Source organism: Oryzias latipes, chromosome 17 (genome assembly GCF_002234675.1).
Source record: "Oryzias latipes chromosome 17, ASM223467v1".
Classification (NCBI taxonomy): Eukaryota; Metazoa; Chordata; class Actinopteri; order Beloniformes; family Adrianichthyidae; genus Oryzias; species Oryzias latipes.
This window is the reverse complement of record NC_019875.2, coordinates 22,847,909-22,865,058: the sequence shown is the minus strand read 5'-3', so window position 1 is coordinate 22,865,058 and position 17,150 is coordinate 22,847,909. Positions and strand designations below refer to the sequence as shown.

Genomic DNA, 17,150 nt, shown 5'->3' with positions numbered 1-17,150 from the left:
GTAAAAGAGATACATCTCCACATGTCTATATTCACATACGTAAATTGTACTATTCTTCATCACGAGTTGACATATGTGCATTTATGCAAACAAGACATGACACATTGAACCTAAATGTGAAGTTTGTCAATGATAATTGACTTATTTGCTCAAAAAAAATGGGAGGAAAGTCACATAAGTCAACCCCAGTTTTTTTTTCTTTGTTTCTTTTCTGCATTTTTAGAGTAAACGTTTTATTTAAAAAGAACAAAGAAAGAAAGGACAACAAGTTGAATTTTCCACAGGATGCTCAAAAAAGGAATCGTACAAAATGACTGAAGTAAAATGATAAAACGTTACACATTAGTTGACAAAAAGAGAGCAGGGAAGTTGTAAACCCCCTCATCCTGACAGCTATACTCCTAAAATATTATACAGAGGGCAAAAACATATAAACAAATCAAACACCAAGATCCCAGCTATCTTTAAATTTCTTTAGACAAACTTTAAAAAGCAGCAGAAACATGCAAGTTGGTGCAAAACTTGATTTTCTTTTCAGTTGCTGGAAAATCTGCGACTGAACTCTTTATTTGTTTACTCTTTCAGCTGAGAAGAGAACACAAGAGACGCTTCTTTTCCCTTTTGTGCGCCTGTCTTGCACCTCTGCATTTGAATATGGGGTGATGAACTCTCCCACGGCGGGGAGCGCGCGCCTTTTGGGAATTATCCACGCGGCACGCCTCGCGCTTTGAGCTTGAACTTGACCGCAGGAATGCGGCTCGTGGGAACGCCGGCTCGAGGCTGCCCCCGTCCATTCACGGCGCACAGGTCGGTGTCAGCTCAGATTATCATAAAACCCAGCCTGCTTCAGATTAAGTCCCTCTTTCACACCAGGCAGAGGAGGAATTAACAGCTCTCTGCACGAGCCTGCTGCGGTAAGAACTTTATTACGCACACTTACACAGGCTGGGCTGAGCCGACCCAGCGCGCGAATTAGACCGCTTTAGCCCGGGACACTGGCAATACTTAAATTACAGCCACACAGAAAGGCTTTGTGTTACTTATTTTGAAATCAAATTATTCTTAATTTTCGTTTTTAGTTCAAAGGCTGCCAAAACAAAACGGATTCGTTAAAAATTATTTATGGTGCTCCATTTCTCTCGATAATTTTTAACTGTTTCCATAGGTTTAACTGCGTTTAAAATCTTTATCATATTTGCAAATATTTTTAGCCTTCTTAGGGAGAATCCTGCAGGAACTTTTAGTTATGTAAAGCTTTTTAAAACATATTAAAGACTTTTTAGCCTTTCTGGGTGTGAACAATTATAAAGTTCAATAATTCATTGCTATTTATCATTTATGTGTCTTCAGTGAAAGGTTTTAGCTGCAAGCTTCCGAACTTTGTATTAAAAAGTTCATGTTTTAGCCATTGCTGTATTCTATTTGCTTGAATCAATTAGCATGCTCATTTTTTAGGTAAATCTTAAACTTTTTGTCACAAAACAAAAACTCTTAATTCTGTTTGAAATTTTTAAATATTTGTTATTTTGGGGACAATTCAAAGTATCTCAGTTAAAGAACATTACATAATGTAAAGGTTTATTTTTTCTTTAAAAAATATAGCATTGTTTTAGAATAAAACTTGTATGGAAACATATTTCATAAAGTTTAAAACCACAAAATATTTGTAAAATATAAAATAATTTGATCATCTGATGTATTCTTTTGTAAACAGGACATAAAAACAGTTAAATACTTTTTTTCACTTAGTAGTTATTGTGGCACTCTTAAAAAATATTACTTTGGTTTACATAAAGCAGTTTTATTACATTTGTTAAGGCCAAACTCCATAACATATAGTGTTAATATCTGAGCAATCTCTTTAACCTAAGCCTTATAATTTCTGTATTTTATGAGAAAAACAACTTTAAAGAAAAGAAACAGAAAAAGAAATTAATTTCTTTGACCCACAATTGTTGAATTACCTAAACTCAAACACAAAAATGGCTAAATATTAAGTCTGAGTTCATTGTTTTCTTCTAAGATCATTTAGTGGAGAAAATTCACATATATTTAATACATTATTTAACCGTGGTGGGAGGAAATTAATACTTTAAATTTTTCATTTTCCTCACAAAACATAGAGAATTAGATTCTGGCAAAAATGTCCGGATTTAAATGTGGAGGCTTTTCTTATTCGTGGCATGTACTCTCGTTTTTTTTCACTGTGAAGTTCAACTGTCAAATCTTATGTCAATTGAGTCAAATTATAAAAGCATGTGAAGCGAAGCTCTTATAAATGATTAAGCCAAGCCTTCAACTGGACAGACATCTGTTAATTTGACTCAATCCACAGAACTGAGCAGATGTGGCAAATACAGATGTGGAAGAGTCAATTTCCTGCATAACAAAGATCAAGTGGTGCTTAAATAGCTGTTACCACATGCATTATTTTATGAGAAGAATTCAATTTAGTATTATTTTTAATTGTATTTATTGAAAGATTGCAAAGGAAAATTAGGTATAAAATAAAAGCAATAGAAACAAACCTTTTAGATTAGCATTGTCACTTACTAGAGTAAAACTATTCTACATCCAAAACTTTAAAGCTACAAGGGTAAATACATTTAAAAAAAAGAGTTAAAATCTTATTAATTGTTTTGTATGTCAACAAAATTTGTTTATATAAGATCCTTTTAAATGCATATTTTTTTTACAAAATAAAAAGAGATTTTTTTGCAGCATGATCATTTTCTTATGCTTTAGAGACTTGGAGTTCTGAAATGAAAGCATTTGTCCTTAACTTTCGTAGCAGAATATCCTTTGAATGAAGACAGAATTATACATCAGAAAATATTTTATATTGTTAAAAAAAATAAGATTTCATAACTAAAAGCAGCCTTAAATAATGATGATGATGATACTAATAATAATAATAATAATAATAATAATAATAATAATAATAATAATAATAATAATAATAATAATAATTAAAAGAGATGTAATATTTTTTTCTTTTTACAAAAGCACTGGAAGTTCACCAAGATTATGTTTCAACATCCATCAAAAAATCTGTAAAAAGCGTGATTTATTTTAATAGATTAATGCCAAATAATCATTGTTTGTTTTTCCTTTGGTTGGTTTCATGTATGCAGCTGCATGAATGCCTAAAAATCAGACTGTAAATGAACTGTCTGCAGATTATGCAGGAAAATACCCTCTTCCGCCAGCAGGTGTCACTGTTTTACCCCGTGTTTGCGTTTTCATTTAAATCGTTTTTTTAATGAGCACATTTGACGTTTTGCAATATCGTTTATTTTGAATCATTTGACAAACTATTTAAATATTTTAGGATATAAAACTACAGATGATAATAGTATTTCTAAAATGACATTAAACACAACAGTAATTGTATATTTTCTACATAACAGTTAAAAAAAAACTCGTTGATTTTTTTACAACTACGCCGCTGTGTGATGTGGCACTAAAATTAATTTTATTATATATTTGTATTGCAGATGATCACTTTCCAGCACTAGTTTAAGTCTGAGTCGCTGTTTTGCACAGTTCACCGGTTTGATTGTGTCGTTTTGTGAATTTATTGGAGGGAAAGAAAAACGTAACTGACCTTGAAATATAAGCTTCAGGCAGCTCATATACATGACAGGGGTCTCCTCTTCAAGTCTATTAAATTACAGCCAAATGTGAGTGAATAAAACCCGCGACACACCTAAGTCTGGAGACCTGCAAAAATTGACCTTATGAGAAAATAAAATCGTCTTATTGTGTTTTCATTTTGCTTCTCTTATTATTGTGTTTCTATCATGAAAATCTCCTGTTCTCGCTTCTATAATTTGAATAAAAACATATTTTACTCATGACAAAGTCAGCAGCACTCCCTTCTCTGCTCCTCCTGGTAAAATAAAGGGCCTGTTAGACAAATCTGATAGGCCCTGAGCTGCGCTCCCTCCTCCTCCTCCTCCTTCCTCCTCCTCCTCATCATCATCATCAGAGCTCCTTTTTCCTCCCTCGCTGTCTACAGCCGCAGTTTTCATCCCCATGTCCGCTAAGAGAATATTCTGTCTCCTCCTTACAAAGGAGCAACAAACAATAATAACTCAAAAATGGAGGTGTTGTTTAGACCCACGTGTGTTTTATTCTGAGGCCTCGTTCGTGGAAAAGACAAATGAGGAAAAAACTCATTGAACGACTTTTCTTTACAAAATGTGGATTATCCCTCCAGAAACTGTGAGTATTGTTATTTTGTTGAGCATTGGTACAACGTGAGCTGTATTCCAGGTTATTTTGAGTGGACTCATCTTTGTATCTGTTATATAAGGAGAAATAATGTAATTATGTTTTAGCATTTCAGGAAAGGAAATCAAAAAATCTACAGTTTTACTTTTGGAAAACTGTGTTTTTTCTTCCTCGTTTTGTTTAGCTTCTTGTGGTATTATTCAAGGGACTTTGTTGTAACAATTGAGCTGAATGTCATATTTTTAGTAGATAAAATATATATAACATAGTTTTTAATGCCTTATTCATACTTTTAGAAAATTTCTTCATGTGAAAGCGTAAGAACATCACTTGAGATACCAAAACTTAGAGGTTATTAATGGATCATGGTCACCGTGTGCTCCTGAAGAGGAGGTGAGAGTGGAGGAGCAGCAGCAGGAGGAGGAGGAGGAGGAGGAAGAGGAAGAGGCCTCAGGCAGCGCTGCAGTGCAGAGTTCAGCAGGGAGATATTGTTGTGAGCCTGGGAAAGTGTAGCGCGGCTGACGCCAGACTCCGCTGGGCGGGTGGGGTGTAAAATGGCTGGAGGGGGGACGTGGAGGATCCTCAGACCGGATTGTCATGTTAATTTGTCTCCAGCACGCTGCTGAACTTGATTTTGACTTCTCTTTCCATTGCACACTCATTTATCTGTGCGCGCGCGCAACCAGCACTTTTACATCCTAAAGATCTTTTATTTCTTGCACAAACCTGCAGATTACTAACGGGAAAACTCGTCTCTGATGCTCTGCAGAGATTCACTTTACACATCAACTTCTGCACGCGCATGCTCTGAAGCGTTTATGACCGTGCATTTCACACTTTCATGTTCCAAGAATGATTTTTTATTTTTCCTGTGAGTAAAACAGGGCACTGCAACACTCTCTGGGTACTCCAACTGCAGCTGCTGCAAAAACTGATTTAATCTGCTCAAGAGTGATGCCCAATCATACACAAAGTCCAACCTGTGCTGCAGTCTGACAGGAGAGCTGCACCTTCATGAAACTAACAGATTGCTCATGCGCAATAATCAGATACGTGGCTGCTATCTGATGCAAACTGCGATTGAAGCTGAGGATCGCTGCTCCCTCTTCGTGCACACATGCAGAGAGATTCCATCTTTTTTAAGATATCATTGCAAGTTGACAGATATTACAAGTTGCTCCGCAGGTCTTTTCTCGTTTCTTCCTCCAAAGATTAGTCCTTTTCCAATCATTGCGCCTTGAAATGTAGGATTTGGTTTAAATGGGCCTTCGTCTTTACAATGGACAGAACCATCTCTGCACTTTAAAATCTCAATGGTTATTAAAATGTTAATAATAATGATGATAATAATATTTCCCCAGTTACTTAAATAAACAATGCATTTGCAGGTTCCAGTCCTCAAAATATTGCCTAGATAGACTTTGTAAGGAAAATGTTTTCATAGCAAATTAAACAAATGTCTAATCAAATCTAAATCCTGTTTTTAGTCAAAATACATGATTTGGTTCAATCATTAACAAGTAAGCAAGCAAGTTACACACTATAAATTAGTTAAAAATAACAAAAGTTGGGTTGTTTTTTACCCAAGTCTAAGGTTTAAAAGGGACTTCCACCTTGCTGGGTTGTTTTAACTTAGAAAAAAAAAAGGATAAACAGGAAAAACATAAATTGGATTCAAATGAAACCACTATAACCCCAACAATTTGTATTGCTCCAAAAAGTAATCCACAAATAAGAATAACCCAGGGTTAAGGGAAATAACCCGTGTGTTTTAGGAGTGTATGAAGTAGAATGAGACTTCACATAAAAATATCAAAAAGCTGGTCCTTTGTGATATTTGCCTCTTTATGACAAATATTTGACCTATAAACTCAACTTTTAGACTTTTTGAGACTCGGTGTTTCCAAAAACTCAAAATACTGTAGTCTGTTTAAGGTATACAAACTTTGAAACAGTGGTCTCATGAAGCCAGTATCCCTGCAAAGGATCCCACACACAGCACCCTGAAAACGGCTCACAAATGTGTGACACATGAAGTTTCCAGTTCGTTACGCGCCGGTCCTGATTTGCCCCCGGCAACGTTTTACGCGCTTTTCCCTGGGCTTTACGATCTGACTAATGAGAATAATTGGTGAATCTTCTCCTTGAAAGACGAACACCTGAATCCATTCTCAAATTGGCATTGATGGTCTCACCCCCCACCCACCCCCGCGCGCGCTTCCCTCTCTCTGAGGCGCACGCGTTGAGGCGGAGTTTATCCGCTCAGCTCACCATGCTGGACGCTCCGCACTTGTCAGTCGCAGTCTGCCTGCGTGAGGCGGAGGATGTTTTCACTTCCAAGTTTGCTCGCAGGACTCTGCAGCATCAATGATCCACTGTTATGCGCACTCTGTTCTGCGCGGATGCGGTCAGAAACAGGCGATTATTTAAAGAAAAAGGCGTCCAAGTCGGTGGAGAAATCACCGGAGAGCATCGGATAAGGAGAGGATTTAGCCATTAGCCAAGTAAGACAGAATTTCTGTGATTTGTCCTCTGGAAATGTGCGTGTTTTTTTATTTGGTCTATCACTTTTAAGTTTGGAAACATGAGATACTTGAGCTCAGATATCAATCAATTCCTATTAAATAACAACTTTGTTTGAGTTGAACATGACTGGAAAGAAGTCACAAAGGAGACAAAAGCAGGTCAGGCTGCAAAACAGTCCGTTTCTAGGCGTTAATACCCCACGGGCAATAGTGGATTTAGTACAAAACAACGCAACAAAACCTTTGACTTCATTTTAATATACTTGTCTTCATGGAAATAACAAGCGAAAACCTGGAAATCTCAGCGCGTGTTAAAGAGTGGGTGGAAGCGCGCGTGACTGTTTGTTTCATCGTCCATCCTTATAGCTTCAACAAATCTGAATGTGTTTTATTATTCAGAACACCTCACTTCCCGTGTGCGTGTGTAGTGTGTGTGTGTGTGTGTGTGTGTGTGTGTGTGTGTGTGTGTATGGAGTGTGTGTGATTGTGTGTGTGTGTGTGTGTGTGTGAGGGGGCTCTCTGCGCAGTGTGACCACCGGCAGGATCTTCCCTTCTTCTCCATCCTCCTCCGCGCAGCTGCGCCTTTAAGGGACCGCGGGTTAGTTTGTGTCTTTGGTTATCTAGCTGTATGAGTTTTAATTTCATAAAGCTAGAGAACCGAAAGTACGAACTGACGCCGAGCACTTCGGAGCCGGAGCTCCTCTCTCTGTTGGCGTGGAGCAGCAGGAGGAGCAGCCAGCAGCAGGAGGAGGAGATGACGCCGGGGCAGGCGCGGAGGCAGCGGGATGCAGAGGGATGCGGAGACGCGCTGATGGAAAAGAGGAGCTGTGATTTTTTTTAGTAAACAGTTCTTGATCTCTTCCGTTTACGCGGAGTCACTTGCGTGCACGAGTGTGCGTGTGTGAGGTATGAGGGCGTGGATGTCGCTTCTTCCTGGGGCTCGTGGTTATCGCCAGTGAACCGGGGGAGGGGGGCGGTAAGTTCCCCCAGTTGTAGGGCTGCCACATGTGGTCACATCTGGCATTGTGTGCTGCGTGGCTGTCATAACTGCGTGGGTGATATAACAGCACTGATGAGACAGAAAGAGTTAAATGCTTTCATATGATTGGCCACTCGGGGTTGTCACGTGACATGTTGGCAGCAGCAGCATCACATCCCTGTGATCTCTATGATTTCTCCTTGTGTGTGGAAGTTTGCACTGTCTTCGTTTGAGCCTTTAATTGCAGATCCTGCAGACTCCCTGACTCCGAGTGTGTTGTTTAAGCGATGTCCCCTGGCTGTAATTATTTCCACATTAGGAGTGTGATGTATAATTGGGTGAGAATGCACATTACTTGGAGGTAGACAGAGCCTCTTGCAGGAGCTCCGATTGAAAAGACCCGTGCGGTCCCCGACCAAACTCTGTGGCTTGTTTGGATCCAGGTATCCTGCAGGCTGCTGCTCACCGGCCTTATTAAGCTTTCTGAATGCAGAGGCAGATATATTCAAATTGCTGGAAGGGTTATTTTTGTTTTTGCCTGCTACATAAGAACAAAATAGGACATCAGCTCAGAGTTTGATCTATATTTAGAGCAGAGTCAGCACAGCTCATGGATAACTGAACATCCCTGAAGTCCCAGCATGCTCCATTTAAGCCCCGACTGACGATATTTGATGTGTGCTGTTAAACAAGAGAGTGCAGATGGTGTTTTTGTTGCTGAATGTATCTGTGCTGCTGATGTGTGTCAGCATAACCCTTACGCTTGAAAATTCTGAATCCATGCTCTCCAATTTGAATCATTTCCGAAATTATATTTTTTAAGTGTTTATTGTGCATGTTTGTGTGGTACCCAAAACAAAGTCCCGATTGAGGGAGAATAGGTTACAAAGGCTCACCAGAATTGAAAACAATTGCAGAAGTTCATTCAGTTAACTTTGAACTGGAAACCTTTCTGAAATGTAACGCCTGCTTTCTTTTCTTTGGCTTTAAAGGAAAATGTTGGCAGAAGCTGACCTAAAGTCTGCATTCAAGAGAAACTGCCTGCACAAAGGATGAGGAGCATCCATCAGCCTGCAGGTAAATACACAGAAAACAGGAACCATCATGTGGAGACGAACAGCTAAGCAGATTTTGGATGTAGGGGGGAGCCATTTTTGACCAAGTTGATTCCATAAAAATCAAAAAGGTAGCGTTTTATTTTCAAAAAATAGATTGTTCATCTGTAGTCCTCATTATATTTAGTGAAATGTTTGCTGCTTTTCTTTTAAACGTGACATAAACGTCTGTTTTATTGTGAGAACGTCTGGACATGCATGCAGAGAGCAGCAACAATAAACTCCAGCCTGCAGCCTAAGAGACTGTAAGGCATTTGGAGGGAGGCCTCCATGTTGAATTCTTGCTTCCTTCTTTGAAGGATTGGCATTTTTCCCCTCTTCATCGCCTCCTCTCATCGTCCTCACGCACGGCTCTCATTTTCATACTCTTATATTTGATCCCATTAAACACTGTGATCCACTTTGTCAGGTGGCGTGTGGTAGGTGCAGGGCAGGTTGCCATGTAATCTTGGCTGCGGTTGTTTATCCTGTTAGGAGAGGGGAGGTTAGGCTCACCCGCAGTTTGCATGTAGAGTGTTCGGGTGGCTCTGTCATTTCGACCTTGATGCTTTTCCCAGACGTCCCCTTTCCATGTCTAAAGACAGACGATTACTGCGTGTAGATCTGCATAAAGGTGTGGTGCATGCATTCTGCAGCAATCTTAGATGTGTTTCCTGTTCATGCCAAAAAAAGCAAGAACGAATCTCACAAAGGCCTAAAACCAAATATTTCCCAAATGAAAGTATATTTTTTAAATGTCAGAGTTTTTCCTCCAGTTTGTCCTTAAACAGTAGAGAAATCCGACATGGAGTATGCATGGGCAGCAAGGTCACATCTTCATGGTTTCCCAACCTTGAAACTCAATGGAAAGCTCAGTTATTCAAATTTACTATGGAGTTCTTTGACTCACCCAGATTTTCCCAAGCTTTTGATTAGCATATGCAAGGAGCAGCCTGTGCTTCTGTATTCTAGAGTGGGTGTAAATTATAACCTCAGTATTATACTGGCTGATAGGAGATAAATCTGTGCCGTAATGCATAGCAGCGAATGGTAACTGAGGAGTGAGGGGTGGGGGGGGGGGGGGGGAATTCAGGGTTAAGTGTGTGTGTGTGTGCGTGTGTGTGGGTGTGTGTGTGTGCGTGAGGGGTACTGTACAATAGCATGTGGCAGATGGAGTGCAGACAAGTAAAGTTGCTATGCTAAATTCCCCTTTCATTGGTTTTAGTTTTTTCATATCCACATTTTTTTTTAACAATCAAAATATTCATTAAATCAGATTTTATTTAGGATTCACAGCACTGGGGAGACAGTTTAGAAAGTGTACACACATTGTTTTAAAACAAATATTAACACAGGGGGATTATTAAGTCGAAATTTGCTCTTGTGCGGTCTAAAGGGCTGAGGGGCTTCAGGCCTCACGAGCCAAGTGGAGACCTCTTTGGAATCTCTATGCAAAGTAGGGCTTGAATGATGAGATGTATTTATGAAGGACTGGGAAGGGGGTCTTGCTTTTGAAAACCAGCATGCTGGAGTCTGAATGGGATTGAAGGAAGGAGGGGGAGGTGGGCGAGGGAGAAAGGGGGTGAGTTTGGAGGGGGTACAGGGGCCCCCAAGCAGTCCGGGCCTCGGCCAGGCAGCTGTGAAAAGGGATCCCGTCTTTTTCCCACGCCCAGTAAGACGCGAAACACTGCCGTGGCTCGCTGGGGTCAAGTCCCGTCGCTAATATATACACACATAGAGGCAGAGACCATGTGTAAAAGTTGTGCAAATTAACAAGCTGTCTGGGAAGCTCTGTGACGGGAGGGGGACACCTGCTTCTCTCCCAAAAGGCATTGCTCCCCCTAAATAACAGTCAGATCATACTTTCAACTTGAACTTAAAATCCTGCAAGACGCAAAAAAACATGTCAGAAATGATTATTTTTCCACTTTTTTGTGCATTTTAATTATTGTGGTGACCAATTTTATTTTTTTACATTGTGTACTTGTTTTTGTTTTAATATGTACAGTTTCTAATGTTTTCATGCACTAATTCTATACTTTTTTGGCTATAGAAAACCCTTTTACATATTTAAAATATTAGAGGATATTTAGATATCCAATTCACGATTGGTTGAATAAATAATATACATAGGCATATATATTGTATATTCTCTCATTTTACAGTAATATGAGCTTTTTTATTCTTACATTTTTATGAAAAAACTAAAAAATTATGAACAAAAAGAAAATTACAACACAGAATTCCTCTGAACTTGACCTCCTACTTTGTGCAAAGCAACACATCCTGAATATTATTACAATTATTTTAAGCTGTGACTTTTTTTTAAACAAAATATCTATATTTATTGGACAAACAAAAAACAGAAAAGAAAAGTGTAATTTGTGTAGGTTCCTTGAATCTCAGCATACTGAAGTGTTGAACCATCTCTTCTGACGGCAGCTGCTCCTTTGCCACCTTCCCCGAGAAGCTGAGGTCCCACCCTCTCCTTCCCTCTGTCCCTTCGGCATGGCACACCAAACAAAATGGTGCAGCGTTCACTTCTCTCCCTGTTTGCTGCATCAAGGATTCACAGAGCGGTGTCACACTAATTCCGTTCCCCCTTTTTCCTCGAGCCCCTTTGCTTGAATTCCACATTATGAAAACCACGCCTTCCGTCTCTGTGAATGCATTAGCAAGCATCCTCTCCTCTCTCCTCTGCCCGCGACTCCCTTTCCCTCCTTTTTCCTCACTCGTCTCTGCTCCTCATTATAATGTTCACTCCTATTCAGATGAATTTCAAATAGAAAGGGGGTACCCTTCTAATTAGCTCTGTAAAGATGCTTTGTTGTGGTCAGTGTGGCCACCAGTGGGTGCATTGAGAGGGGATGTGTGACAGCTAGTGTTAGCATTGAGGAGCTGTGTATGGGCCCTTAATGAGGTTTGTTAGCTGAGTGTGTATCCTGCTGTTTGAATACACCCTCGGCAGTCTTTGAAGGAACAGAGATGAAGAGAGCGAAGGAGGAGAGAAGACTCTTTCAGCGTGGCAGGTTGCAGAATGCAGATGATGCATTATGCACAGTGTAGTTTCCAGTTGAAAGAAGTATAATGCTTTACTTGCATGCTGTCCATGAAAACTGAGGGGGATGTTGGAAAATTGTTGTGGAGTTTCCCCTTTTTGGAGATTGAAAAAAAAAATCATGAAAAAAATGTCGTTTTTGCGATGGAAGTGTTGATCAGCTCTAAAGTTTATTGTTAGTCTTTTTTTTGTTAGCAAAAAAGTATTTTCTCACTTTAAAATAAGATGATTGTGTTGCAATCATAATGTCTGGAAAAGCATATTTGGAATAAAAATGTGCATCAGAATGATGTTAACCTTTGATAATGACTTAGAGACGAAAATTCAGAGGAGCGTTGTGGAGGAACGAGGAAGACTAAACGCTGGAAAACAGACCATGGTAAACGTGGTCATGAAGAGGAAAAAAATAGAAATGAGGGATTGCGTGGAGCCAAACTGCTGACCTGCTGGGTCTGCCTGCTGCCTCAGAGATTGTAAACTGTCACTCAGGATGCAGACAGACAAGCAAGACAGACATCATTTTACCATATTACCTCCTAATACTGAAACTGCCTCCCATGCATCCCGTTCTCTTCCCCTTTTTATTTCTTTCGCCACTCCAGATGCAGCTGCTTTTTTCTCCTTCCAGCTTTCGCCCGTGCACATGCATGTATATGAACTCCCTAATCTATTTTCTCTATCTTCCCTCAGTCACTGCTCCTCCAATAGTTTCTCTTCTCTCTTGATGAAATGAGTCAGCTTGCAGCATAGTCTCCCCCTCATTGTTCGATGGTTCGTTGCCTCTCCATAGGAGGTAGAGAGTGTTTGGGTTCCTTCCCCTGTTTTACCAGTTTACCAGTGTAATCCTTTACACTGGCACAATGAGCTTTTGCTCCAGCCACAGGAATCTATCAGGCTCCCAGAGAGACAGAGGATCTCCATAAACATTTCCCAGCTATTGAAGTGCCCCCACCTCATGGCCCTAAACAGCCTAACTGATAGCTTGCTTTATACATTTTAAGCAGAGATTCTCCTTTGTTTTTGCCAGAATAGATTTACCTGTCTGGAAAAGGAATGTAAGATAAAAGCTTACTCACTTAAGTTACCACGGCCTTGTTAACGCTGTCTGCCTTTTCCCAAAACTCGCTCGCAAAAAAGCTGCTCCTTTACAAGCAAGGAGAACCTAACAAGCAACTGCGACAAGCAAATGCTTGTTATGTGGTCTATGGAGGGATGCTAAAGATGCTTCAGAAATACGGAAGTCAGAGGAGGATGAGCTCCCTGCTCCGAGCTGCAAACATACCATTAAAATCGCAGGATAAACCGATCTCATGCACATACTGCACGCCAAATCTGCAAGCAAATTTAACCGAGATAGACAATGGATGAGAGGCAGCTTGGTATTTTATTTTGAAAAGAAGAATATGTGCAGTTAGGACACCTTTGACAATAAAGATGCTGCCTCCATCTTTTCACCAGAGGTGGAAGAAACAGGGGGGGGGGGGGGGGGGGGGTTATTAAACTTATTCATCCTCCTAAACCTTTTTACATGTTTTATGTTTGACCCAAGCAAGCAGCAGTATCACGTAAAAATGAAAAACTTGATAAGAGATCTGCTCATTATAACGCGGTTTTAGATTATTAAAATTCACTTTTAATTCATAAAACACAATAACTAATAATAAAAAAAGATTTCCATCTCTGAATTCAAGTAAAAATTATAATGTTATGAAAAAGGCACAACAGTCATCTTCAACAAGCTAAAATGCCGATCTCAGTATTCAGTCAATGCAATAACAGTTTAGCGTGGAAAGCTGCTTTTTGTTGAATTTGATAGAACATTTCTAAATCAAATTTAAAAATAAAAATGTGATTAAAAGAAAAAATTGTATCTTCAAGGATTGTCAAATAATTATGACTGAAAATAGATTGAAATATAGACTGAAAAAATATATAGAAGGACTATAAGGCTTCGACCATAGATTCAAGATTAAAGATTCAAAGGGTTTATTGTCATATGCATAGTAAAAAACGGGTTTCCCTGCACAATGAAATTCTGACTTTGCTGTGTGGTCCAAATGCCAAAAAAGTATACAGGAAACTGAAAATTCACACAAAACATACCCACAAAAACACAAGGTGTCGTGCAAATTCCTAATTTGCAAAAACAGTGATAATAAACATTAGCGAACAATGAGGATGTGCAAGTGTGTGCAAGGTGCACACTTCTGCTATAAAAAGTTCCACCATCACGTTTGCCGAGTCATTTTTAGCCAACAAAAAGTACTTTTCATAAAAACTAGATCAAAACATGACAACACATGATAAATTAGAGTGGCTGTCTTTTATTTTCAACTGTGGTATGTGTAACAAAATGAAAAAGAAAAACATGGGAAGTTCTCAAAAACATGCAAAAAAATAACTGAAAAATTGGGAATTTGAGAACAAAAAATTCCTAAAAAATAATACAATAAAACAACTTGGCTTTTGGTCCACCCATTCCAGGGACATGTGAGACTTCCCTGGTGAAGGCACAGACTCCTTAACATGCAACATATTGAAATTCACGTAATTAGTTTTGCTATTTTTGGCGAAGGTGCTCTAGGGTTAAAAATGTTTTTTAAAGGCTAAAATATTTTTTGTTTTTGTATTTTAGAATACAGTAACATTCTAAATGACTAGGCTCTTGGATTCAGAGTTAATTTTCTTAAAAATTCTCTTCTTTGCTTGTGAAAATTTGTCAGACTCAAATGACGACCAAACAAATAAACTCTAAAACTTGAAACCAGGTTGATTCAGTGACCTGTCCAGGATTGAAAAGAGACGAAAAGGGATGCTAGCATTGTTTATTTAGTATTAGTGGGGGGGGGGCTTCATTTGAAAAAACACAAAAATGTGGATAATCATGTGAAGCGAGGGAGCTTCTCGTGGGTTGTGTCCGAATTCCTTACTCACTGCATAGATAGAAGACGTTCACCATTTGGTAGAGCTGTCCGAATCACCCACAAAACCCAAAAACAAACTAAATCCAGGGCACTAGATTGTTCTGCACTATATAGTTCTTTAGTGGAGTAGGGAGGGAATTCGACCATAGTCAAAGTGTTGCCTCGTTGTCTAATTTGTGCTTTTTCAGTCTTTGTGGTTGTTTTTGGATAGCATTGCCCCCAAACAGCCGACTGTGGTAACTACGCTTCACTCCATTAAAGCAAAGAAAATTCAGGTCAAAGTGATCACATTTTTGGCATTGAAAGCGGCGGACGCTAATCTATGCAGGGACAATATTAATAATCCCTAATAGGGGGGATTGTGTAATTGTTTTCCTCCATAACTTTCTGCTGCAGCAAATCAGAGGTTTTCTTAAACTTGGAGACATCCTCAGTGCTGCTGCATTAATGACACATCTTTGTTTTGCTACTCAAGTCCAAAGCCATGGATCACAGCGTGCCTCCCTCCTCCAGTCCCGCTCCATCCCTCTATCTGTAACTCATCGCCTCCTCCTGTTCCCCCAATCGTCTCTCCTCCCATCGTGATAATGCAGCTCTTTTCTTTTTCTCTGAGTGGAGGGCTGCCCTGAACCAACATTGTCTCTAGCGCTGGACCTAGTAGGGGGGCCCTATTGTGTGTGAAGGAATGGCAAGTTAACACCCATGTCTGAACCCCCTCAATAGGCGCATTGTGTCTGAATCTTCCTCCAGCTCGCCCAATCTCCCTCCACGTCACCCTCCACCCCACGCGGGGCAAGTTAGGGGGCTACTGCAACTGCTCCACCTATTATATGATGAAAACATGCACATAAGAGCAAACTCAAATCCCCCGGCAACCCACCCCATAACCGATGTGTAAACCGGCTACTTTCTGTGTCTCATTAATTTTCCAGCAGAGCACACCGAGCTGAATATGTCTTTGTAGCAGGGTTTGACAGAAATTTGGGGCTGGTGGGTGTACAGCCGCTGAAGGAGGCCCCCGCAATTCATTTTTTTTCTTAGAGAAAAGAACAAAGAAGCACACAAAAGACCTCGTCGTATTAGCATGATAACGGGATTTAGAATATTTCGAGATGCAGTGCAACAAAGGAAATGATGTATGAAAATATGAATAATATTTCCAAACAGCTAAGGTTTGGTGTGAACCTTACGAAACATTTAAAATATGGACAGAACTGAAAGGTTTTCTGTGTCATACATTGTTTTCATTAGAGCCTTGAGGCGGGTCACAAAAGAGCGAGCTGGCGTTTTTATTTTTTTTGTTTGTTTTTTTGTTTTTTTTGTTTTTTCCTTTCGCATATTTTTAATCAAAGTGATACTGTTTGCATTTGCATTTGAATTGAGCAGAGGGATGCTGAGAGCCAAAGGTGAGGTTCTTATAAAACATTCTCTCCTATCCCCTTTTTCAGATGGAGACATGGGTGGGTGGTTGGAAGGCTGGTAGATGACTGAACTTGGAGACCCTGCACAGCTCATCATCATTGCCAGGGGCTCTCGTCTTTTTCCTCCCCTCCCATGGCTCGTACCTCCATCCTGGAGTCCAGCAGAGTCAGTGAAGCCCAGGCGGGCAGCGAGTGAGTGGGCTGGGAAGGATGGATACCTCTGGAGCTACCGGCATGCAGGAGAAATCAATAATAAACACAGAATCTTCACAGCTCTGAGTGGGGTTTCCTGTGTTTTCAAGTGTGTGGCTTAGGGGGGCAGCAAACCTCCAAAGGACAGGCCCTGCACGACTCCTTCAGCTGCAGCCCCTGTTCGTCTCTGGACCTCAGTCGCCATCTCCGCTGGCTGTGTGTGGTTCTGCTGCAGGGGGTTTCTCCCCAAACGATGCCAACAGTGCCGAAAGACTGCTGAGAGGGATTTTCTTTTCCCTTTGTTTTTATTTTTCCCCCCAGATTGAGAGATTGACCCCCCCCCCCCCCCCCCCCCCCTTCCTGCTGCCTCTGGCTGTTTGAAGCTAGCTTGGGAGTTCTGTTTTTGACTCACTTTACATCATCAACTCATCTGCCGTTTATCCTACCCCCCCCACCCTCAACTAGTTTTTACATCTGATAAACAGACACAACTATCTTTATTTTCTATTCCGCTCTTTGCTTGAAGTGGAAGAAGCGGAGCAGATGCTCCTCTCTGGACTGTGTCAAAGCCATAAATAATGGCAGACAACACATCACTTATAGTTTTTTTTTTGCTCTCTAACATTTTTATTCAGTTTTGAACATTGGAGGGAAAAAAAGGTGAAAAGCATGGAGGGCAGAAGATCACAGCACAGAAAGACCTTGTGATGGAGATGACAAA

The 17,150-nt window shown here is 40.2% G+C and overlaps 1 long non-coding RNA gene and 1 other non-coding gene across 4 annotated transcripts; both read left to right on the top strand.

Moving 5' to 3' along the window:
* The first annotated feature begins 789 nt into the window (after positions 1-789).
* Positions 790-17,150, top strand: LOC111949072. 3 transcript variants are annotated; one of them, XR_002875103.1, is made up of 3 exons: positions 790-914; positions 8,733-8,817; positions 16,265-17,150. It is a non-coding gene; the product is annotated as an uncharacterized LOC111949072 (long non-coding RNA). The 3 variants fall into 3 exon arrangements; XR_002875102.1 differs by lacking the exon at positions 790-914 and adding an exon at positions 4,014-4,227; XR_002875101.1 differs by lacking the exon at positions 790-914 and adding an exon at positions 6,524-6,740.
* Positions 7,348-7,447, top strand: mir9b-2 (microRNA 9b-2). Its single transcript, NR_107186.1, has one exon. It is a non-coding gene; the product is annotated as a microRNA 9b-2 (primary transcript).